Source organism: Gorilla gorilla, chromosome 23 (genome assembly GCF_029281585.2).
Source record: "Gorilla gorilla gorilla isolate KB3781 chromosome 23, NHGRI_mGorGor1-v2.1_pri, whole genome shotgun sequence".
NCBI classification, from domain to species: Eukaryota; Metazoa; Chordata; class Mammalia; order Primates; family Hominidae; genus Gorilla; species Gorilla gorilla.
The window spans coordinates 31,747,528-31,772,956 of NC_086018.1; the positions used below are offsets into that span (position 1 = coordinate 31,747,528).

At 45.7% G+C, this 25,429-nt stretch overlaps 1 protein-coding gene and 1 long non-coding RNA gene across 12 annotated transcripts in view; one reads left to right on the forward strand and one right to left on the reverse strand.

Moving 5' to 3' along the window:
* The window catches only part of LARGE1 (LARGE xylosyl- and glucuronyltransferase 1), a 759,370-nt gene that overhangs the window by 559,785 nt on the left and 174,156 nt on the right, over positions 1–25,429 (reverse strand). The gene's annotated exons all lie outside the window — the stretch shown is intronic.
* Positions 160–14,107, forward strand: LOC109024611 (uncharacterized). Of its 5 annotated transcripts, none has more exons than XR_008675200.2 (7): positions 160–546; positions 1,291–1,408; positions 1,919–2,063; positions 2,171–2,269; positions 2,421–2,502; positions 3,796–3,936; positions 13,870–14,107. It is a non-coding gene; the product is annotated as an uncharacterized lncRNA (long non-coding RNA). The 5 variants fall into 5 exon arrangements; XR_008675197.2 differs by having other exon boundaries at positions 162–546; positions 2,171–2,280; XR_008675198.2 differs by having other exon boundaries at positions 162–546; positions 2,171–2,276.

Below are 25,429 nucleotides of genomic sequence, written 5' to 3' on the forward strand. Positions count from 1 at the left end.
GACTGCCATCCACACAGGCATTCTGAGCCCCCCTTTTTCCCCCTCTACCCATGTGTGATGGTATCTCTGCGGGACCTCATTCATTCACACAGCTCCCTATACCACCCCTAGCCTGAGAAGGGCCCGGCTGGGCCACCAACCCAATTGCGATTCATCACTGAGCCCAGCCTTTGCTTGCAGCCAAAACAGGAAAGAGAATGAAGGAGACTAGAAATACCATAAAGACAAACTTGGAGCTAGTGCCGACCAAACCAATTCCCTGCTTCAGAAATGGAACGGTGCTGAACTGTCAGCTGAAGAAGGCTGCACAGCTTGAAAGAGGAAGCGTCAAAGGAAGCTTGGTGGAGAGGAGAGTGTGAATAGGGAAGTGCCAACAGGGACACGTGCAGGGGGTGGGAAGGCAGGCAGGACGCCCAGTGAGAGTGACAGAGGCCAGCAGAGCATGAGTGTGCAAGGAAACACGGAACGAGAGGCTGCGTGGGTGACAGAGTGTGCCGGGGTGACAGGCGGATACGGCACATGACGCAGAGTGGAAGACAACCACAGGTAGAGAAGTGTCAGCAAAGGAATGCATTTTTTCTGTTCTCCTAACAATTCAGCACACATCAGATGGGAAGGGTGAAGGAGGAGAGCATGAGACAGGGGTGAAAAGCAGAGCCACAGGGACAATGAAGGACTAAGTCCCATAATACAAAGACCACGGGTCTTTCTTGACTAGACTGATGATGCTATGGGGGTGGAGGTGGAAGTGGGAATCTCTGGCTCTCAGCCACAGTTCTATAAGGGTCACCTTCATGCCCTCATCTGTATGCTCCAGTAGGCTCATTACCCAGGAGAGAATTATCTCCAGATAGAGAAGGGAAGAGTTGATATAATGTAGACCAAACTCCACCCAGCCATGCCCACAGGCTATGGTACGGGAGACCCATCCCTCCCAGAAAATGGTGAACAAAGGCTCTGCATGCACTTATCAACTTTATAACAGTCATGGTAACTTCTCCTCCCTTGGCTCATTCATTTATTCATCCATTCATTCATTCGGCAATTATTACTGAGTGTCTGGGACAAGCTGGGCACTTCTAAGTGTACTGAACATGACCAACCAATCACCTGCCCTCAGGGAGTTTACAGTCCAGCGGGAGAACATAGAAAAGAGACAGTCTGGACAGCCAGCAAATACAGTGGAGGCATCAGGCAGTGATCAGAGTTGTGAAGGAAATAAAGGAAGGAAAGGTGGGGTGGAGGAGGCGGGTTCTGATTCTGACTTCATAAAGGGCCCTCTCTTACAAGGTGAAGTGTAAACAAAGACCTGCAGGAAGTAAAGGGGCTACAAGGGATCCATGGAAAGAGCATTATCAGAAGGGGGGCCGGGGCAGTGCGCGCAGTGAGGAGAGCAGGTGTGTGTGAGGTGAGTAAGAGAAGACACAAGGGTGGGGGCCGCGGGAGGCAGAGCCAGGAGGGCAGGGCTGAGTGGCTCTGGAAGCTCTGGAAAGGCCAGCGGTCAGGTCTGATGGTGGGTCTGAGCAGAGTCGCTTTGTGACACCCTTCTGCTACTGCATGGGGCGAGGGAAGAATCCCAGGATGGGGTCTGGGAGGCAGGAGCACAGAGGCGACAGGGTGGTGACCTGCCCATTGGCCTCGGGCGGTATTCTGAATGCAAGGGTCAGCAGCAGCAACTGTGCAATAGTGCCTTCCTTTTCAAAGAGCCAGCTGCTCTGATTCACAGACAGTCCCTCCCAGTTGAGGGTTCATCAGGAACTAGAGGACCAAACAACAAGGTCATTTACCTGTCGCCATTGCTGCATTCACTGGTAATCAAAAGGGGCAGGGTAGGGGAGGACCACGAACCCAAAGAGAAGGTCTGGGAGCATGCAGACATGCCTCTCAAGCCTCACAATTGTCCTTTTGCTAAATTTAGGTTGAAACAAAACGTTCAAAGCCCCCTCGGAAGCCCATCCACAGGTGTGTGACTGTGAACCGCATCGTAATCTCCTAGAAAGCAAGAACATCAGGCTTACATTTTCCACTTGCCTCTCAGGGCTCAGAGCTCTGCAGTATATACAGTAAGCACCAAATGAACACTTTTCAGATAAATTAAATAACTGCAGAATAGTCATAATGACAGTGTTTTTTTTAAAACAACATTTAATAATTGCTTACTCTCTGCCAGTACTTTTCAGCCAGGGGCAATTTGCCCCCCTGCCGCGGAGACATTTGGCAATGTCTGGAGACACTTTTGGAGTCACAAATCAGGGGAGAGATGCTGCTGGTACATAGTAGGTTCGGAAAGCTGCAAAATGTCATACAGTTCACAAGACAGCCTCCCTGCCCCCCATAACGAAGGATTTTCCAGCCCCCAAAATCTAGCGCTTACAAATCACTATTTATTTTCACAGCTACTCTTTTTTTTTTTTTTCCAGTTGAGGAAACTGGGCCCTGAGACATTAACTTGCCCAAAAGATCACAGTGGGCAACATTCTAGAGCACAATGGAAGCCGACAGGTAAATAAGTAGATGGGTAGAGTGCAACAGACAGGCAGACAGATTGAGACAAAAATGGGAAAACTGGGAAATATGGAAAAGAACAGGGAATGGATGAAAAGTAGTCCTAAGCCAAGCTCTGCCAAGAAATGACACATGGCCCTGGGCCTTCCCCTCCTGACTCTAAACCTGAGAGCACACAGCTATAAAATTCCAGGAGGTGTAGAAGATCACTGACTTCCAGCTTTAACATCTTCAGGACAAGTTTTTCCCTGCAGCTGAAATATTAGCATTATATAAATACTCGTAAACACGTGGCAATATTCACCGTACAAATCCTAAATTCCTTCCCCTCTACTCAGCAAAGGCAGGAGATGCCAAATGTCTTATGATATACTCCTCCCCTCCTCCTTTCCTTGCTTCTAAAAATATCTGTGAACAGCCACCTGTGCCAAGCACTGAGCCAGGGCTGGAAATATTCTAATGCCAGATGTGCAAAGTCCTTTTTAATACGGTGTATTTGTGAAGCTTCCATTACTTGGCCAGCCCCAAGGTGGGCAATTTCCCTACTGCACAGATGGGGCACTACACTGGGACTCCAGCTAACTTTATAAGCAGCAGGCAAGACTGGGGGAATTGGGGTGCAGGGACAGAATTCCCTCCCCACTCGGATCATGCCTCCCAGTCAGTGTCAATATCTACCTCTCTGCTCAGTAAATCCTGATGATCATCTTAATAGAAATCATTACCTACTAAATGGCAAAGGAATGAGAAAGCAAGGCAATATGGATGAGAGAAAGAGGTTTTGAGATGAGATGTGAGTAGATTCGGAAAAGCCGGGTAGGGAGAATCAGTCTGTCATGGCTAGCACGGATGGGTCAATGCCGGCAGCAGAAACAAGGCTCCCTGAAGGTCAAGGTGACAGGGGGAAGCCAGGAGGAGCTGGAAGACAGTTATGGATGGGCTCCAAATTGGTCCCTAAAGAAAATGATGTTTTCTATTTCTTATGACAATATTGTTATAGGGCTGTTAACAAGAATCAAGAAATGTCAGACTGTGCCAAGGGATGACATCCAGTAACAGCCTGAGCTGGTTTGATTAAGCCATTTAATTAGCATCTGTTTGGGGCTGGGCACTGAACAGAGGGTGATCCATTCACCATCTGATTCAATTTTCTCATTAAAGGAAGTAGTAGGTATTACTCTTGTATATATCGCAATGAGGAACCAAGACCCATAAAGGTGCTAATATTTTGCTAAACCAAATAAAGTAAAAGAGTGTATCTAATGCCCTGTTTCTCTCACCACCCTACAGCAATGTCGGTGAAGACGGAAAACAGAACGTGGAGAGAGATGTAGCTACTAGACCCCTGTGGCTTCAATCCCCACCAGGAATGTCGTTTAAGAGGAAGGTGATCTAGCACAAATTCACATTTGCTTGAGGAAGAATACAAATGTACGTCTGTTTATCTTCTTGGTCTGGAAAGTATTATTATCATGTCCATCTTATAGATGCAGAAAGTAAGACCCAGAAGAATCACATGATACACGTGACATCACAAATATACTGGCTGATAAGGCTGGGACCTGAAACTAGTTCCTCTCTCTAAATGGCTAACACAGAAAACCAAGGCAAAGACAGTCAGGGAAGGCAGGGACTTCCTGAGGCTTGGAAAGGTCAGGGGAAGCTTCTTAGGGCAGGTGAGATTTGAGCAGAGCAGGGCCAGCATTAAAGACATCAGCAGGGAGGAGAGGTGAGATCAAAGGACTGGGGACAGGTAAGGGGTATTCAGGGGTCAGGTAGATGGATCTGCACTCACAAGCCCTGATATCAAAGGCCAAGTGTCCACATAAACAGAGAGAAAACCCAAGTCTGATCCAGCAATGTCATGCTCAAAGCCCTTGAAATGACTTCATATCAACTGTGCTACTCAATTCACATGATCTGGGTCCTCTCTACTTCAGCAGCCCCAACTCCACTTGTAGTACCCCATATTCATCATCTACACCTATACACACATGCAGGCTATTCCTCCAGCCTACAGACTCTTTATCCCACAAATTAAAAAATTTCCAGGACGGCCAGGCTCAGTGGCTCACTCCTGTAATCCCAACACTTTGAGAGGCCAAGGCAGGCAGATCACTTGAGGTCAGGAGTTCAAGACTAGCCTGGCCAACATGGTGAAATCCCGTCTCTACTAAAAATGCAAAAATTAGCCAGGCACGGGGGTGCATGCCTGTAATCCCAGCTACTCAGGAGGCTGAGGCAGGAGAATCGCTTGAACCTGGGAGGCAGAGGCTGCAGTGAGCCAAGATCACACCACTGCACTACAGCCTGGGCAACAAAGCGAGACTCTGTCTCCACCCCTACCAACAAAAAACAAACAAACAAACAAACAAACAAACAACAGAGACACATTTCCAGGGGATTTCTTCCAGGTACTACCTGTGGGAAGTTGTCCCTGACACTCCAGGACAGACCCACTCCCAGTAGGCAATGCCTGTTAGGCAGGTAGGATGCTATACTAGACTGGTCTGCTGTGTCCCACTTCCTCACTAGCTACTAGAGGGCAGGACCCACAGGTCTACACCCATGAGGTAGACACTCAATAATTATCAAGTCTACAAAGACACGGTTACGGATAGAGGAAGGGAGTAAGTATAGTATTAGGTGAGTGAGTCCTTGGCCTGCGGTTGGCCTCAGCTTTCTCTACTTTGCCAAAGAAATAATATCCAGCTTTCTTTACTTGTCTGATAATGTTTGTAAAAAGATCCAGAAGCTCAAAGGTATTAACTGTCACCACCCCCCCCCAAAAAGGCACTCTTGGAATGAGCTTTTATTTCAGAAAAGAAACCAATTTATGTAGTGTCATCATAAAATAATGCATAGAGATGATGAACTGACGATGATATAGTGATAAGAATTCGTTTCGTTTATAATATAAACCTTAATTCCTGCCCTCCCCCAAAATGAGTTAACTTACAATTAAAACACATGTATATAGAACACCAAAGTGCAGATTAAGCAAAAGGCAATATGCAATGGGGAAAGGAATTGGGAAGGAAATAATTACATGAAGTCACAGCCAAAGATACTGACTGCAATCAACCATCCAATTTTAAGGCAGCCTCAGAAGGAAGACAAAAAGACATGAGTTGAATTAGGTCTCTCTCCTTTGACAGAAGGGACATTGAACAATGTCATGGGAAATGGGTTAAGCTTCAGCCTTTCAAGGGATATAAACTATCACTAATGCATTCCAGAAGATGAGGAATCAAATTTACTTGCTGTGCTCAATATCATGGGAGATAAATGTGCCAATAATATGATCAGTTAGGGTATAACCCACCAGACTTCCTCCATCTAATGACTCTGGTCTGCTTCAAAGTAGCCACATTAGGAGGCTTTTCATTTACTTCCACTGAAAATGCCACCAATCCCTCAAAAAGCTGGGTGCCCTTATTTAAGGGCCTGCAAAGCCCATTCCCAAACAACAGGTGATATCAAGGACAATGAAGATCAACAACAGGAACACAGGATGGACACGGCCCTAGACCCTTCCCTAAGCCTTGGTTCCTACAGTTGCAAAGATCCTTATCTCTGCTTCCTGAGGAAGGCTGTCAAGAGAAGCAAATGAGTTTGCGTACACACATGTAGAGGCTCTCATGCTTACCCGTTCTCCCCTCATCAAGTATTTATGGAGGACCTATAAGATGCCAGGCATGAGTCTCATTGTTGGGGTATGGAAATGACAGAAGTCCCTGCCCTCATGAAGTGTGTGTGTGCATGTGTGCATGCGTGCGTGTGTGCGTGCATGCGTGCGTGCGTGCATGTGTACGTGCATGCGTGCGTGTGTTGAGGGAGACAGAGACCAAAATACAGTTAACCCTTGAACACCGGTTTAAAGTGCATGAGTCCACAAATACACAGATTTTCTCTTGCCTCTGCCACCCGAGACAGCAAGACCAATCTCTCCTCCTCCTCAGCCTACTCAACATGAAGATGAAGATGAAAACCTCTATGATGATCTGCTTCTACTTGATACATAGTAAATATATTTTCCTTTTGATGTTCTTAATAACAATTTCTCCTCTCTAGTTTACTTTACTGTAAGAGTACAGTATATAATATATAACATACATACAAACTACATGTGAATCAACTGTTACTGTTAAAGCTTCTGGTCAACAGTAGGTTATCAAGAGTCAAATGTTCAGGAAGTCAAAAGTTATATGCATCTCCACGATGTGCTTATTTCACATTGCATGCCTGTACCAAAACAACTCATGCATGCTGTAAATCTATACACCTACTATGTATCCATAAAATTGTTTTTGAAAGCTTACACGAATTTTTGACTGTGCAGGGGGTTAGTGTCCCTAGTTCCCATGTTGTTTAAGGGTCAACTGTAATATGACTGTATTATACAACATATTAAAAAGTGGTAAGGAGAAAAATTAAGTAGGGATGAATGATGAGAAGTGGAGAGAGGGTTGCATTTCTATTTTATTTTATTTTTATTATTATTACTTTTTTATTGAGACGGAGTTTTACTCTTGTTGCCCAGGATGGAGTGCAATGGTGCTATCTCGGCTCACTGCAACCTCCACCTCCCTGGTTCAAGTGATTCTTTTGCCTCAGCCTCCCAAGTAGCTGGGATTACAGGCATGCACCACCACGCCCGGCTAATTTTTTTCTGTATTTAGTAGAGACAGGATTTCACCATGTTGGTCAGGCTGGTCTGGAACTCCTGACCTCAGGTGATCCACCCACCTCCACCTCCTAAAGTGCTGGGATTACAGGCGTGAGCCACTGCGCCCAGCCTGCAATTTTTTTTTTTTTTTTGAGACGGAGTCTGGTTCTGTTGCCCAGGCTGGAGTGCAGTGGTGTGATCTTGGCTCGCTGCAAGCTCCGCCTCCCGGGTTCACGCCATTCTCCTGCCTCAGCCTTCCCAGTAGCTGGGACTACAGGCGCCTACCACCATGCCTGGCTAATTTTTTGTATTTTCAGTAGAGACGGGGTTTCACCATGTTAGCCAGGATGGTCTCGATCTCCTGACCTTGTGATCCGCCCACCTCAGCCTCTCAAAGTGCTCGGATTACAGGCATGAGCCACCGCGCCTAGCCCGGCCTGCATTTCTAAGTAGAATGATCCGAGAGAACTTATTGAGATAGTGATATTGGGGCAAAACTTGGATATCTGAGGAGGTTAAATTCAGGAAAGGGAATAGCTAGTTGTATTCGTCAGAGCTGTTAAATTCAGGAAAGGGAATGGCTAGTTGTATTCATCAGAGCTGTAGCAGGAAAAAGATGCCATACTCAAACTGGGTAATTTGAAGAGTGTGTAATAACAGAGTAGAATGGTGCTTCCTGGGGCTGGGGGGAGGAAGAAATGCGGAGGTATTATTCAAAGGGTACAATATTACAGTTACAGTTACACAAGATGAGTAAGTCCTACAGAGCTACTGCAAAACACAGAGCCTATAGTTAACAATACTGTATCGTAGCCTTCGAAGTTTGCTGGGAGGGTAGATTTATGTCAAGCCCTATCACTAATAATAAATAAAGAGAGCAGCAGGAAACAGAGGTGATGGATTATAGACTGTGGTGATGGGTTCACCAGTGTACATTTATCTGCAAACTCATCAAGTTGTACACATTAAATATGTACAGCTTTTTGTATGTCATTCATCCTCTATAAAGTCATTTTAAAAACAAACAAGGCAGCTTTAGATATAGTCACTGAATCAGTAATTAATCTACTTAAAAGTCCTTGTATTCAGACCATACTTCGCTACAGGAAAATAATGATTACGCATTCAAATGCCTTGCTTTTATTCAGCTATACTATGTCTTCTGAAATCACCTTATCTATTATGCAGTAAATTCATGAAACAAAAAAGAAAAGCAGGGCTTAGGGAAACAAGAGCTTCGGTAGCCCCAGGTTAGTGATAGTAGGCACCATGTCACCTCTAGGCCTGAAGTGGTCCCAGAAAGGACATCAGGAATGAGACACAAGAACAGCTCAGAAAGGTCGTGTGCAGGAGCTGTGGTCTTCATTGCTTCGTTCCTTCTGCCCACAGAGAAGCAGCCTTGGGGAGCGGGTGGGGCTGGGGAATCCCTGGCCTCCCTCCTTTCCTTCTGGCTGATCTTCTGCAGGAGGCCTCACAAAAGGGAGCTGAGGGGCCAGGAAGCCTGTGGATGCCCTGAAGAAGAATGAGTAGATCTGAAAGGGCAGTAGAACAGAACGAGAATCCAGTGCAAAGGCCCTGGGGCAGGAGTTCACATGAGAAGCGGGGAGAAGGAACCAGCCTATGATCCAGGAACGCAGTGAACAAGATTTGGGAAGTTGACAGAGAATATGAGGCCTCCTCTCCAAACAGAAACTCCAGGACGCTTGGTTGATTCACTGACACATGCACAGTGCTGAGCATAGTACCAGACACCAGAGTCTGTGTTCCAGAAATGGAAGAATAGGTGAGTAATGAAAGTCTAAGTAAGCAAATTCTTTGCAAATGGGGAGAAGATTGAATATATAGGACTGCATATATCAGAAGCCCCCTGGAATCTCTGCATCCAGAAGATTGCAGTCACCTTCGAAGCACTCACCACCAGAGTCTACTCGCACACTGTCCTGTCGCAGCCGTTCACCTCGGCCCTTTTCCTAGGGATTTGCCTTCAAGTCCCAGAATGGGCCTCAGGGTCTTTGCATTCGCCTTTCTATGAGTCTGAAACACCACCCACCCCCTCACCTGTGGGCAGGCAAAGCACCTCCTGTGTTCATGTCATCTCCTGTACCAAGCCCTTCCTGATGACCAAGTTGGAGCCGGGTGCCCTCTATCCATGCCTCCATGGCCACCTATGATAATGTCCCCCATATCACTTATCATTCTGCTCATGAATTTGGCTTCATTCATCTCGCAACAACCCCAGAGTATTAAGCCACTCGAGGGTGGAAGCTGGTGCTTTTACCTCCGCACCTCTCATGCCCGACAGAGTCCATGGCAGAAGGCCGGCTCTCAGATTTTAGCTGCATTCCTGAATGAAGGAATCAATAAAAGCCACACAGCATTAAGTGGCAGACTCTAGTAATTTAATTCCCGGTCCCGGGCTCTTTGATATAAAATAACTCTTCTATTTTTAATACACCCCACATTCCTGAAGATGACACTACTGCAAAATTAAAGAAATGTGATGAACAGCTTACAACCTGCAACACACTCAGCAGCTCAAAATGACAACATTAATTTAATGAACTTAAACACTGGTGAACTTTTTAACACATCCAGAGTTATTTACACTGGGAAATGCATACTTAAGATTGCCTGCCAAAGAGACTCAAATAGAGATGACACATATATCTTTCACATGTTAATTTGCATTTTAAACTTTGAGCTTTGATACAAGTTGGCTTTTCTCTTTTGGAATGAAGAAATCAAGAAACTAATTTTTTACCCATCCATCCATCTATCCATCTATCCATCCATCCAGCCACATCGTTCCTTAGTGACAGGTAAATCACTAGTTGTTGGGAATGCAAAGAGATAAACCTTGCCATCACAGTATATTTAGGGAGATAGACAAACAGCAGTGAATATAATGTAAATTTAATATAATAATCAAACGACAAAGTGCTAGGGGACACGGCTTGTCGAATGGCTTGCTGGGGAGAAGCAGAAAGACCATAGCATTCATGGAGATGGTGGGCATTTGTTTTCCAAGGCTACCATAACAAACAAAGAATCACAACCTGGGTGGCTTACACAATAGAAATGTACTGCCTCAGAGTTTTAGAGGCTAGGAGACTGAGATCAAACCGTCAACAGGATTGGTTCTGAAGGGTGTCAGGGAGGGATATGCTTAGGGCTTTCTCCAAGCTTCTAGTAACCTCAGGAGTCCTCAGCTTCAAAATGACATCCTCCGTGTGTCTCACATCATCTGATCCTCTGTACATGTCATTCTGTGTCCAAATTTCCCCTCTGCACAAGGACACAGTCAAATTGAATTACAGCCACCTTAATGACCTCATCCTAGTTTGATTATCTGCAAAGACCCTCTTTCCACATAAGGTCACGTTCACAGGCACCAGGGGGTTAGGACTTCAACATCTTTTGTGGGAGACACAATTCTAGCCATATCACAGTGATGTGTTGGATCTTGAAAGACGAACATGAGCCTGCCTACAAGGACAGCAGAAGAGGGTACTGATGTGGTCAAAGGAACAGAGGATGGGAGACCATGGGATGGGGGAGCTGGTGCAGAGGTAAGGGATGACACTGGTGATGAGAGGCCTTGATGCTGGACTTCATCCTATTAGTAGTGAGAGACCACTGAAGAGTTTTATGAGAGGAACTAAAACAACAGTAGTATTGTGCTTTGAAACACTCTTTGTTCATCTGCGGGAGGGCTTTTTGCTTTCTCTCTTGCTTGTTTCTCTTTGTCCTGGGAAATTGCATGGAAGCCCTGTTTAGCTTTCATGTTTCAATGAGGGAGAGGAGTTTGGGGTTCATGCTTCTCTTTCCTAATAATCCTGGCCTCAGCTCTGGTATAGGACTGGTCTATAAACTAAGTGGAAAGTCATCACAAAGACCTTCTCCCACTTCTATTTAAACTGGGAGAGTCGGTGGTCACGCCCCTTCAGAGTAAGGGGTTCAGAGACATAGGCAAAAGGAAACATCTTCCATGCTACCTCTGGCTACCATGGAATGCCTCACACCTGTTTCCTGGAAACACATAATATCGAAGTTGGAAGGATCCATAGAAGTCCTCCAAAACATGTTCCTGGAACTTGGAAGGTGTAGGAGATCAGAATCTGCCAGCCCAAAATATGTCACTTTAGCAAAAGCATTACTTTGAATGAGAGACAACTGAGAAGAAACAGAACAAAAGCTCTCTGCCCTGCCTAAAAGCAGGACATCAGTTTACAAAGGTAGCAGTGTCCCTTCTCTCCTTCTTCCAGGAAGGACAAAGGCTCATCATGAAAGAAGCTTTGGCCCTTCTCAGCCAGGAGAAGGCACTGGAGAAATCTGCTTAACAAATTCCCATGTATTTGATATTTGTCTTCCCGCAGTTGCTGCACCTAGGGACTTGAAGACTTTTTCCTTTCTTTTGCTACTTACCTAAAAACTTACTGTTCTTTGTTGAAGATGCAATATAAGCTGGATTTCTAAACCACCCCTTTGAGAACCATGCACTCCCTGTGTGTCCCCCCTGCATACATGAAATGCACACCTTAATAAACTTCTGTTTGATTTTCTCCTGTTAATCTATCTTTTGTTACAGAGGTCCGTCCTAGCTAAGAACTAAGAGTAGAGGGAAAATTGATTTTTTTTTCCTCCCCAACAAAGGTATCTCAGAAAATACCCCAGCAGTGGAGGAAACGGAGGGTTGAAAGAACTGGTGAATGAAGGGATCCAAGTCTCCTGGTCCTGTTTTGCTTTCAGCAGCTCCATTTATCTTCTTTAAATAACAAGTTTATTGAGATATAATTCATATACCAAATAAGTCACCCTTTTAATGTGTACATTTCAGTGGTTTTTAGGGTATTCAGAGTTGTGCAGCCATCACCGCTATCTAATTCCACAGCATTTTAATCACCCAGAAAACAAACCCCGACCCTCCCCATATTCCCGCCTTCCTCAAACCTTCAAAACCACCAATCTACTTTCTATCTCTATGGACTGGCCAATTCTGACATTTCATATAAATGGAATCACATGTACATATGTGGCCTTTGGTATCTGGCTTCTTCCACGTAGCGTGTTTTCAAATTTCACCCATGTTATAGCATGTATCAGTACTTCATTCCTTGTAATATCTGAATAACATTCCATTCTATGGCTAGACCACATTTTGTTTATCCATTTATTAACTGATAAACATTCAGGTAGTTTTCACTTCTTGGTTATCATGAATAATGCTGTCTTGAAAAATTTTGTACACGTTTTTGTTTGAGAACCTGTTTTCAGTTCCTTTGGGCATAGATACCTGGAGCGGAATTGCTGGGCCACATGTCAACTCCACATTTCACTTTTTTTGGAATCACCCAACTGTTTTCCAAAGTGGCTGTTCCATTTGATATTCCCACCAGCAATGTATAAGGGTTCCAATTTCTCCCTATCCTCTCTAACACTTGTTATTTCTTTTTGATAACCGCCACCCTAGTGAGTGTGAAGTGGTATCCCATTGTGGTTTTGATCTGCATTTCCCCAATAACTAATGATGCTGAGCATTTTTTCATGTGCTTTTTGACAACCTGTGTATCTTCTTTGGAGAAATATCTATTCAAATCCATCACTCAATTTTTTAATTGGGTTATTTGTCTTTTCATTGTTGAGTTATAACAGTTCTTCATCTATTCTGTACATAAGTCCCTTATCAGATAAATGACTGCAAATATTTTCTCCTATTTTGTGTCTTTTAATTTTCTTGAAGGAACCCTCTGAAACACAAAAGATTTTAATTTGATGGAGCTCAATTTATCTATTTTTTCTTTTGTTGGTTGTGCTTCTAGTGTCATATCTCAGAAACTGTTGCCTAACCTAAAGTCACAAAGATTTACTCTTATGTTTCCTTCTAAGAATCTCACAGCTTTAGCTCTGATCTTTTGGTTGATTTATTTTCATTTTTACTCTTTTTAGAGGATAGGAATCCATAAAAAATGTGTTTTAACTCCCCCAACCCCAAGCCACCATATTTTAGATTCTAGAAAGGAGATAAATAACTTGCCATGGTCACAAAAGGAGTTTCAGGCATCGACGGACTCAGAGCAAGTTCTCTGCCTCAATGTCAACAGATGACTCTGGCTTCCCACAAAAGATGTACAGGTCAAACCTCCCTGACATGCACAAAGACCTGGATGCTGTGTAGGTCAGAAGGGATCCTCCCCTCTCTTCACAGAAGACTGTGGCACCCCCATGTAAACAGTCAGATTCAGATGTGCAGCAGCCTGAAATGATCCTGCGTCATTTGCTTCTTATTTGTCCCATAACTGTTTCTGATGAGTCTCAGGCCCTACATTCCACCCTCGAAACCTACCCCAGGTATATAGGGAATAGAATGTCTTCTTCAAAGCCTCCCTTCCCCACATGGGCTTTTGTCTCATTCACTCAGCTGAACTCACTGAGCATTTACCAGGTACTCTGGCTTTGGCTTTGGGGATGCAAAAGTGAATAAGATGACACAGCCCTGCCCTCCCAGAGCTGTCAGTTTTGTGGAAGCAACACAAGCTAAGTCCTGGCATTTTAACACTTTCCCAACATTTAGTTATAACAAGCGTTAACTGCTAATATTAATTACTACATACCTGGCTCTATTTTTGTGCTTTAGGTGCGTTACTTAAGTCCATAACAGCGTTATGAGGTAGTGATATCACTGTTCCATTTTCCAGGACATATCACACACCAAGCGTGTGCAAAGCACTCTACCTAAAGATCAGCGCTAACAGAGGAATAAGCAGAGGCCTCCAGGAGCAAAGAGTGAAAAGTCTGGCAAGGCTTCAAGTACGGGGGAAGTGGGTGGAGCTTTCACTGTAGAATCTTTCCTGGAGAAAAAGCAAAGAGTGGGGCAACAATAAAGGCATTAAAAATAACTGTCAAGTTGAAGAAAAAGTGAGTAGTGATGTGGCTGGATTCTAGGGAGATGGGGCTGTGTAAAGGCAGAGTGTACAAGCCTCTGCCAGAATTCACATTCACACACCACAGCCAGAAGAGCCGGCAAATTACATGGGGAAAAACCCTGCACAAGCTCGCCTTGTGCTGACATGTACTATTATTATACACTCTGTGCCTTTGAGACAACCTGCCACACACACACACAAAGCCAGCAACTAAAAGGAAACTGGCATTAATACAATTCAGTGTGAGGGTATGATCTGGGGGTGTGGAGGTGGAGATGACGTTGTTTTATTTCTTACAATAATACTTGTATTTCAGGTAATCGAATTTGGTTCTTAGCGCTAATGTCATTTTCTGCTAATTTAATGTCCCAGGAATCCCTCCGAGTAAGAAGATTGCTCGTGGAATGCAAATAAAGCCCATTCTGGGAAAAATAACCATTTCCCCAACCCAGGTGTGCTCAAAGGCTGAACAAAGGCCAATCCCACAGAGTAGAGGGAGTTAAATAGATCCTAGGAGGTGGTCTGGGTATGAAGGCTGCTTGCTGGGCAAAGGGGCAGTGGTTATTTGAGATTCTTCATTGTGAAAGCAAACTAATCAGGCTCTCTAGCATCAGGCATTTGGAAAGCCAGCAGGGCACTCAGGGGCCTCAGATGACTCAGATGGGAGGAGAGGAGGGCAGGGAAATGAGGAAGGGGGAATAGTGTCCATCTGGCTAGCTCTGCTTCCAAAGGAGCACGAAGCATCTCTCAGCCTCCTGGTTGGGCAGTCGTAAGAGACCATGCCAGGGCCGGGCGCGGTGGCTCACGAGGTCAGGAGATCGAGACCACGGTGAAACCCTGTATCTACTAAAAATAAAAAATTAGCCAGGTGCAGTGGCAGGCGCCTGTAGTCCCAGCTACTTGGGAGGCTGAGGCCAGAGAGTGGTGTGAACCTAGGAGGCGGAGCTTGCAGTGAGCCAAGATCACGCCACTGCGCTCCAGCCTGGATGACAGAGCGAGACTCCGTCTCAAAAAAAAAAAAAAAAAGAGAGACCATGCTTCCCAGTTTCCATGGACCACTCCCCATGTATGTCCCTATCCCCCCTGCATTCTTAACAGTGTTCCAGTTTGGACAAGACATTATACAGTCATCCTAGATACAGTGGCAGAGTATGACAGGAAGAGTGAAGAAAGCTAAGACAGAATTTGCAAGCCGTGTAACCTCAGCCTAGGTACTTACTCTCTCAGGCCTTAGTTTCCTTATCGGAAAAATGGAATAACATGTTGTACATGCCTGGCAAGTTTGTCAAGATTAAATGAGATACCATGTGTCCTTTACCGTGCCAGCCCTGGGCTCACTGGGCACGTGTAGAAACTTGATGGGCGCTGAGTTATCACTGGCTGTTGGTGCACACAGGCAGGACCAGCCTGGGATGCCTGGCTTCAGGAATAGCTCTTTTCCATCCTAATTTCCTGATGAACTCTCGAGCCTCCCTGTCTCCTGTTCCTGCCCCTGGGTATCTGACATCTTCAGTTCACAGCTAACTGCAGAATCATAGCATGAAAAAAGGCATACTTCTCCAAGGGCTGAACAGGATTTCATAAACCAAAAAACCTACGGCTTCCAGCTGCGATACTGTCCTGGTCTAATTTACCCTGCAGCCGCGCAAGACAATGAAGTTGGGAATTTCTATTTGAGGGAGTATTTTTCCCCTTCTCTCCCTCTCCTGACAGTGGTCTTCAATTACAGCCTGTGAAGCTCTGGGTGCAGGGAGGCTAAGGGAGGGAGTCAGAGAAGTGAACTCACTGAAACGCATCTGCAGAAGCAGATCACTAAATGTCCCACAGACAGTGGTGCAGCTGACAGCGCCCGAGCTCAGTGGGGCAGCCTGGGGAGAGGAGAAGAGCAGGAAAAAATTAAGCTCTTCCTTGGGGCTGATGAAGATTAATATCTCCTCCCTGATGAGATGAGGCAGTTTAATCGCTGCTATTAATACAGAATCACTGAGAGCCAAAGATGAGGGCATGGAAGGAGGCGGGGGATGAGATGAGAGCACCTCAAGGTATGAGTACAGAAGTGGAGAAGGACCCCCTGAATGTAGAAAGACACAGCTGATTTTCTGCAGGGCTCAAAAGCCAATAGAGAAATTTGAGAGCTGAGGCACTGTGTGGTACGATACAGTGTTTCAGACTTGCTGTGTTGCTTTTCCTACTGGGATCATCTGACTGATTGGGTTAAACATGCTGATCTCTAACACCACATCTGGCATACGATCTCAGCACAGAGACCTTGACCATCACTTCCTGGAGAGCCCAACAATGGCAGGACTCAAGCGTGGTCTTCTGACTCCTCTCCTTGGCCTATTCCTAGTCATGCTTCAAGATTCAGCCCAGGAGGCATCTTCTTCCACAAAAGCTTTCTTGGATGTCCCGGGATACTTAGGTGTCCCTTTTTCTGGATTCCTGAACACCGGCATACATACTTCTATTATAGCAAGTATGCTAAATGGCAATAGTGAGTCCTTCCCTGCAAAAGAAGATTGCTCTCAGCCTTAAATTCTTGCTTCCCACCTTTCTATAATTTCTCTCTTTACTCATTAATCAGTGTTTCCATCATCTCATCTCCTGGTTTCCTCCGAGGACCTATTATCTTCAGAAAATGACCACTCGGAGAAAGCTCATTATCACCTAAGACTAACAAAAGAACAATTTTCATCAGGACAGAAACTATGTCTTAATCTTAGTGTCTTTCTCGGACTCTAGTCCAGTATCAGACGTACACTTGGTACTTAATAAATATGTGCTCGGTATGCAATGATCTAAGAGAAAAACAAGGGGTTAGGGCATAAATGGAGGCACCAAAAAATCAGCTGGCCACCTAGGGGAAACCTCCATATCCAAAAAGAAAGGTGCAAACCAAACCACTATGGAGACCTTGAAATCCTGCAACCTGCTCAAAAGCCACGAGATCATTCTCAAAGATGCGCCATTAAATAAAAGCAAAAACAGTTCATGCCCTCCCCCGCCACCGCCATCCTCACTCACTCAAGCTCTGTGTGAATTTTCAACTCAAATATGCTCAGGATTCCCGACTCTCCAAATCCCACACCACCTGACATTTGGGCCTAAGAGTTTGAGAAATGTGAAAGAGGCATGGAAGAATCCCAGAAGAGTAGGCCTTGTGCAGAGCAATGTTTACCTTCGATTGTCACAGAATGATCTGGAACCATTTCATTAAATAGAAGGAAAATTGCAAATGTGAAGGCTACTAGTTTGGGATTCATAAAAGAAGGCAAGCCTTTGTCAAAATATGTCTGCTGTGTGGATGATAAGCAGCACACTGAGCATGAAGGCCACATGTGTGGAATAAACGCTGCAACATTATAAGCACTGAGGCTTCTGGACCCCAGCATTTAATTAGATTACAGTCTTGACAATAGCTCACCCGATACATCATGCAATAACAAGCTCCCTTGGGTAGGTTAAAAATGTAAATAAAGTGTCAGAAATAGGAACACCACCTCAACTACTGAATGCACTCCCACTAAGTGCAAAGCACAGTAGGTGGTTTAAAGAGGCCCAAAAGCCAGTTTTAACCTTCAAGGCACAGGTTGATAGCAATATAAATATCTATAGAAAGCCCAACAACTGAAACATCAAATATTAGTCACCTGGATTAGTTGCAGACATTTCTGGTGGAGGGAGCTGAGACTCTCCTACACACCCAAGTGTGCTGGAGCCAAGTGCAGAAATGCGGAGCCAACAACTGCACCCAACACCGCTGGGCTTGGAGTCGCGAGAAGAGCAGGTTTCTGGCAGCACCAACACAGCCTGTAAATACCCATGACCATAATTTCTCATGATGCCACAGGCAGGATGAGGTGAGGACCCCGTGAAAGCGACTGCACAGAAACAGAGACACTGAGAAAGCACAGGCCAAGCGCCTGGAATGGCAGCAGGAAGAGAGAAAGAGCTCTGTCCTGCAATTACCTTGCGAGAAATCCAACCTTTCCAGAGCCCAGAGCCAGGAGGGGTGTGCAAGAGAACGTGAGTGGGTTCCACGCCCACCCTCCAGATGGATGGAGCCTCTGTTCGGGCAAAGAACTGGTCTTTGGCTGAGGGTCCCAGCAGAACCAGCTTCAGATACCCCACTTTTAACCACTCACAAATGAGAACGTACCAGTTGTCACCAACCGGCTGTGTTTCTGCAGTTCATTTAACCATTTGGGGCCTCAGTTTGCTCATATGTAAGATGGGGCTGACAAGGGTTCCTCTTTACAGGCTGAGACAATAAAGCCTGGTAAGCAAAAGCACGGTCCCTGGAGACAAGACGGTGAGCCCTGGAGTCCCCCCAACTCTACTTCCCAGGGGAGTGACTTTGGGAAAGTCATTGAACCTCTGTGTACTTCAGTTTCCTCGCCTGTAAGCAGGGATAATAGGACCAGCCTCATAGGGTGGTTGTGAGGACGGAATGAGTTAATCCAAGTAAATCACAGAGAACAGCACCTAGCATATAGCAAGTGCTCCACAAGCATCAGTGACTACTCTTCATGTGATGATGTAGCTGTTCTTTCCTATCCTGTTCTCATAAAGGAGGCGATCACTCACTCATCAACCTTCGTGCACCGAGCACAATGTGCGCAAGGAACTGTCATGTAGTATGAGTTCCCTTACTTGGCATACCAGCCCCTAAAGCAATGACTAGGAGCCCACTTGGTCTGAGGTTCAGAAAGGTCAGGGGACCCCTCCAAGGCCATGTAGCCAGCAAGTCGCAGCATCAGATTCAGGGCCCAGGTCTTCTGGTGCAAGAACCCCTGCACTTTCTACCCTACCACATGGCAAGAGCACTGCCTAATAAAACCACGCAGATGCTTCAGCTTTACTTCAACCAGATTTTTCTTTATAATAAAAACAAAAGTACAATGTCTTTTTTACACTGGAAAATTTTAAAAGGCATCCCAATCTTTCCTTCCAAATAATGTCTTTTTTTTTGTTTTCCTAGTAAAGATGGTTGACACTGGCTTCTAGCTCACCTCACTATTGGATGTCACTGGTTCAAGAGTTCCAACACCCAGTGATAGAGTCTGGATCTTCGTCCCCTCCAAATCTCATGTTGAAATCTAATCTCCAATGTTAGCAGTGGAGCCTGGTGGGAGGGGCTTAGATCATGGGGGCAGATTTCTCATGAATGGTTTAGCACCATTCTCTTGGTGCGATCCTTGTGAGATATGGTTGTTTAAAAAGCGGTACCTCCCCTTACTCTCTCTCCTGCTTCTCCTCTGGTCATGTAACACGCCTGCTCCCACTTTGCCTTCCGCCCTGATTGTAAGCTCCCTGAGGCCTCCCCAGAAGCCAAGCAGATGCCGGTGCCATGCCTGTATAGCCTACACAACCGTGAGTCAAATAAGCCTCTTTTCTTTATAAATTACCCAGCCTTAGGTATTTCCTTATAGCAACACAAGAATGGCTTAATATACCCAGGTAGGAGCGTGTTGGAAGTTCACTGTCAGATCTTTGATCAGCTATCAATATGTCCTGAACCAGCCATGGATCACTCGTCCCACACAGCTCTTCCCACCGACCTCTCTGCCAGTATCCATTTGCTCAGGTCAAAACCTGGAGTCATCACTGACTCTTTCTTTCTCTCTCCTTCACAACCCAAACATCACCAAGGCCTAAAACCTCTACCTCCAAAACCTATCCCCAGGCAGCCACCTCTGCCTCATCTCCATTGCCACTGCCACCACCTAAGTTCAGGTCACCTCACTGCTTATCTGGATAAGTACGTTGGCTACCCAGCCGGTGATCTGGCCTAAATTCCTGTCCACCATAGATCATTCTCTATATAGAAGCCAGGCTTATTATCACTCTTCGATCTGACCTCCACCACAACTCTTTGAGGTAGTCAGGGCAGATATCACCATATCACCACCCCCATTTTACAGATGACGAAAGGGAGTCCTCGACTTGTCACATGGCTATTTAGTGATGAAGTTCATTATTCTACAATCCAGTAATTTGACTTGCACAAGACATTCACCTTCCCTGGGTTTTAATTTTCTCTAAGAGACAGATAACGTTAGCCCAGCTTGACTCACAAGGCTGTTGTGGAGATTCAATGAGAAAGTGAGCTCTTTCACATACCAGCTGAGTGACCCTGAGCAATCCACTTAGCCACTCTCAGTTCTCATTTTGTGCTTTTTCCATCATGCCCCACTGGCTGTGAATCCAGTCCAACTGCGTGCAAATTACGCCTTTGCTTTATATTTACTGAGCAACAACTATGTGCCGCAACAGATTTTTTTAATACTCTATTTTATTTGCAATCACAGATCTGAAGTTTATCAATACATGATCTCCTCAAAAACGAAAGAAATAAAACAAGTATCTGCAATTTGCTGAGAACTTAATATGTGTCAGTTGCCTGCAAAACTCATCATTCTTCAGACTTTCAAATACATCTGTGAGGACGGTATTGTTGTTTCCACTTATACATGAGAAAACTTACAGAAGGCAAGAGGCAAGCCCACGGTCACCCAGCTGGTAAGTGGAACAGACAGGTTTCAAACCCTGAGTGTTCTGACTGCAAAGCCCCTGTCCGCTCCAGTCCTACTATCCCCACTCCCAGGAGGTGGATGCTCCTCTGTGATGGGAATGGAATGGGGATGCCTGGCGTACCTGGGAGCTGCTAGTCTTCCTCTTGCCCAGGCTATGTGGCTCCTGTGTGTCTTCCTAAATGACAACGTGCTTTCCCATGGGTCCTCAGAGCATGCCTGCTGCCGTGATGCCCTCTCCTGACCTCTGGCCCTACAGGGCCCTATTAGGTCTTATGTACTGTGTTCTCATCGCACCGGGGACACACTTGGACTTCTGGATGGCTCTGCCACGCTCACGCCCTGGAAAACACCTCATTGTCCCTGTTTCCTACTGACTGGTACAGTGCTCAGCACAGAGGAGGAACTACCTACAGCCAAATGATTGTCATAGAAAGGAGGGAGGAGAAGGAGGAAAGACAGGCAGCAAGATGCACTGTATATATGGTGGGTGAGAACGTGGGCTCCAGGCCACACAGGTGGCTCTGCCACTCACAGGTTGGGACCTAGGGCAAGTTTCTCAACATCCTGCACCTGCCTTTCCCTCTAAAAGGAGGGTGATGCTAGTGCCTCCCTGGGTGATGTGTCATGAACATAAATGCAAGTGCTTTAGAGCAGCACACACAGCAAAGCCCCACCAAGTGTTAATTTCTATTATCCCACGCTAAGGACCAAAGGAAGGAATTGCCTCAAAGCCTGAAGGAGCCGAGGGATTTCACCCAGGGAACAGAACAAGCGAAGGAGCCAAGAAAATATGCAATCCAAGGGTCTCTTTCTGATGACTACCTGTCACTGAAGCATCTGGAATGCAATACAGGGACTGTTTGGAGCAGAGGTGTGGACCAGAGGGAAAACAGCCTCCTTTCTATTTGTCAGAGAGCCATCAGAGCAGCAAGAGCTATTAGGAAGAAGACTGGTGAGAGCAAAATGAAAAAATTTTGTAAATACTCACTCTCGGTGATCTTTGCTTATCCGCCCCTTCATGCCACTCACCTCTGAGTGTTTATCCAAAACATGAAATTAAGCTGTGGGTGAGGTGCTCGTCTCTGTCAGACCTGTCTCCTTCAGTGCTGGCTCAGAACCAGTGCCTGTGTGTGCCCTGACAATCTGAGCACCCAGAAGGCTTATGTTCATGTCTGCACTGGGGATTTGAAGAGTCCAAGAACCAATCTGCCCCCAAACTGCGCTCAAGTGAGCTAAGTGCAGCATTCTGAGAAGCATTAACTCACAGGTACAGCTTCTAGGAAAGGAAAGGCGAGGGCCCGGTTCTCGCTACTGCTTGGAGCAGGCTGACCCTAATCTGCCCTGAAAGGCTGGATCCAATCATCCATCAGCCACAGAAGCCAAGGCAACTGGCACAGGATCCCAGGAGGCAAAGAAAATGCATGGCTTGAAAAGTGATAAAAGACACAACCGAGCCCACTGAGCCTGGGTGGAAGCTCCGACCTAGTACATTTCCTAGGATCTGTGAGGCATTATTCACACACAGGGAGAGGACCAACTCTACCTGATCCCTGTGGAGAACTAACCAGGAGGGAGCAACCTTACATAGAAAAAAAAGAGATCTACAACCATACCCATTTAAGAAATGAAAGAAACCTTAGAGAGATCACACAAGGCATGCCGGCCTGGGTTCAATCTCAGCTTTACCTATTTTCAAACTTCTCTGTGCCTCTGTTCCCCCATCTGCACAATAAGAATATTAGCATGAAAATTAGTCGGGTATGGTGGCATGTGCCTGTAGTCCCAGCTACTCAGGAGGCTGAGGTAGGAGAATGGCGTGAACCCGGGAGGCAGAGCTTGCAGTGAGCAGAGATCGCACCACTGCACTCCAGCCTGGGCGACAGAGCAAGACTCCGTCTCAAAACAAAATAAGAATATTAGCACCTACTTCATAGGACAGTTCTGAGGAAGAAACTAGTTACTACAAGTCAAGGACTTGGTGCTTGATGTGCAATAAATGCTCCATAAATAGTAACTAATATTATTTTTATTTCTGGCACTTCAAGATTCATTGAGCATCTACTCGATTTCAGGTATTTTGCCAAAGACTAAGGATTCGGATATGACTACGGAAAGGTGAGTCCTCACTATCTGAGGTGTGTGAAATCCAAGCAAATAATAATAACAATGACTTTGCCAGCGGAATGAATGAATAACCTTGGTGATCCACCCAATGGCACTGGCACTTTGTGCTGGGCACTTTTCTAGGCAATGTTATTAGAGTCCACAGGAAAGTTCTAAAAAGGAAGTATGCTACATAAATGAAGTGCAATTCAACATAATAAATGATTAACAGAAGTACAAACAATATATTGGCCAGGCACTTGGTGTGAAAACTAAGATTTAAGTCAGAGGAGATAAAATAGGGAGTGAGGCTGTTGTGCAAGATAAACAGTAGGCACTCCATCAGCGATGTTGTTACCATGCTGGTTATTATTAAATCCAAGTCCTGGAGCCCAGGAGAGGAGGAGGGGGCGCTGAGACCAGGAACCCAGAGGCTGCACTTAATCCAGGTCAAACTTCTCAAGTGGGCCAGAAGAGAGGCACTTGTTAAAAATACAGACACCTGGGCACCTCCCCTGAGGAACCCCGTTTAGTAGATCTAGGGCAGGATTCTGGGCTGTCTTGTTCATTAAGTGCCCCGGGGTGGACTGGAAGTCTATATATTAAACAAATGCCCCAGGTGATTCTTATCATCTAGCAAATGCTGGAACCAGAGATCTAGGTGACCTCCTTATAGGCAAGAAGAGGAAATACTCTCTCAGGTTCCTCTGAACTTTGATTAGCAGCTAAAGGCAAGTCCAGATTGCAAGGACTAAGCTTCCCGAGGAGAGGAGAGCAAGGAATGAGAAGCCAGAGGCCAAGGTGCCAAGATCCACTTTGCAGGCCTGTGTGACAGGTCCCTGCCTACCCTTCCTGACCTCATCCACCATGTTGCTTCTCCTTCTGACCTCATCCACCATGTTGCTTCTCCTCTCTTCTCTTTCTCTCCAGCCACCCAGACTCCTCCTTGGCATCCTACAAAAGCACCAAGCACTCTCCATCTCTTGCTCTTCTCCCTGCCTGAAACTCTTTTCCTTCCCCTCACCACCTGGCTCTGCTTAATGTCACCTATAAGAGAGGCCTGCCCAGATCACCCTATTAACACAGCACTTCCCTTTCCCCACTCCTCACCAGGCCCATTGCCCTGGCACTATCATCTCACTTTGCTTTATTTTTCTTTGTTGCACTTATCAACACTCAGCAGAGCATGATGTTCTTCGATCAACATCTCTCTCCATCCATTAGGAAAACTAAGCTCCATGAGAAGAGGGGACTTGCCCATGTGGCTCAGGGCTCTATGCCCAGTGCCCTAGACAGTGCCTGACTGTGTGTGCGGAATGAATGAATAACCTTGGTGATCCACCCAGTGGCACTGGCGCTCAGTGACCTCATCTGAAATGGTAAACCCTCCTTCCCTAATTAGGTTATGGGGGGATTATTTCACTGTATCAAGAAAGCTCATGTCCAAGAGGGCCAAGCAAATTAATCATAATTGTTATCAACAGGTGCAATGGAGAGGGTTCCCAGCTGGGACACCACCTCAAGCATCCATCACTGGCTGTGTGCCAGAAATGGGGCACTGTGTGCCCTCTGCTGGAGCAAAAAAAAAAAAAAAAAAAGCCAACTATCCATTATCTAAGGCTCCACCCCAGAAAGAAGGAATCTTGGCATGGCCAGGGTTCTTCCTATCAATGCAGGTTTGCTTTTTTTTTTTTTTAGACAGAGTCTCAGTCTGTTGCCAGGCTGAAGTGCAGTGGCATGAACTCGGCTCACTGCAATCTCCACCTCCCGGGTTCAAGCGATTCCCCTGCCTCAGCCTCCCGAGTAGCTGGGATTACAGGTGCCCGCCATCACGCCTGCCTAATTTTTTGTATTTTAGTAGAGACGGGGTTTCACCATGTTGGCCAGGATGGTCTCGATCTCCAGACCTCGTGATCCACCCATCTCCACCTCCACCTCCCACCATGTAGCTTTAAATATTCAACTCTGTTGACTCGTTGAGCGACCTGTTGCTTCCAGAAGTACAGTCAACATATCCAAAGCAGCTGCTGAGACAAAATGACTCTGCAAACCTAATCCATGCTAGGCACCATGGACTCGTTTTCATCTTGCAAAAACCCTCAACAGCACCCCCAATTTACGCAGAGTCAATATGCGGTAAGAGAGGTTAAGTGACTCAATGTGGACACACAGCATTTAAAAGGAGGACTGGGACTTAGACAGCCCCATCCAACATATCCGTTAGGAAAGTGATTAAACTCTGCATCAGAGGATGGCCCTTTCCTCTTTGTTCTTTAAAGTTCTCACTACAGGTCATTTTGATGAAATAATTTAATTTTCTCCAAACATGGCCAATGCATTCACAAGGAAGTGCCAGTGCATTTACGACCACAGCTGCAGTATGTTAGGGAGTCTCTCCCTGCCCCTTTCTAATGCCTAAAGAAGGCTGCTGAGGCTGTGAGCTCCGTTATATCACAGTTCTCTAGGTTTCAGTTCCTCAGTTGTAAAACAAGGGTCTCTCTGGACCAGGTGGGTGACGTTTTTGCATCCCTCCCAGGAGACTTTCCAGGATTCTAGAAAAATATGAGAATCAAAGGAAAAACAAAGATTTGTTAAATGACCACTGTCGGATGTAACAGGTCATTTAGTCTTTATAACAGCGGTGTAAGCTACAGGTTGTGCTCTCCTCTTTTTTTTGAGATGGAGTTTAGCTC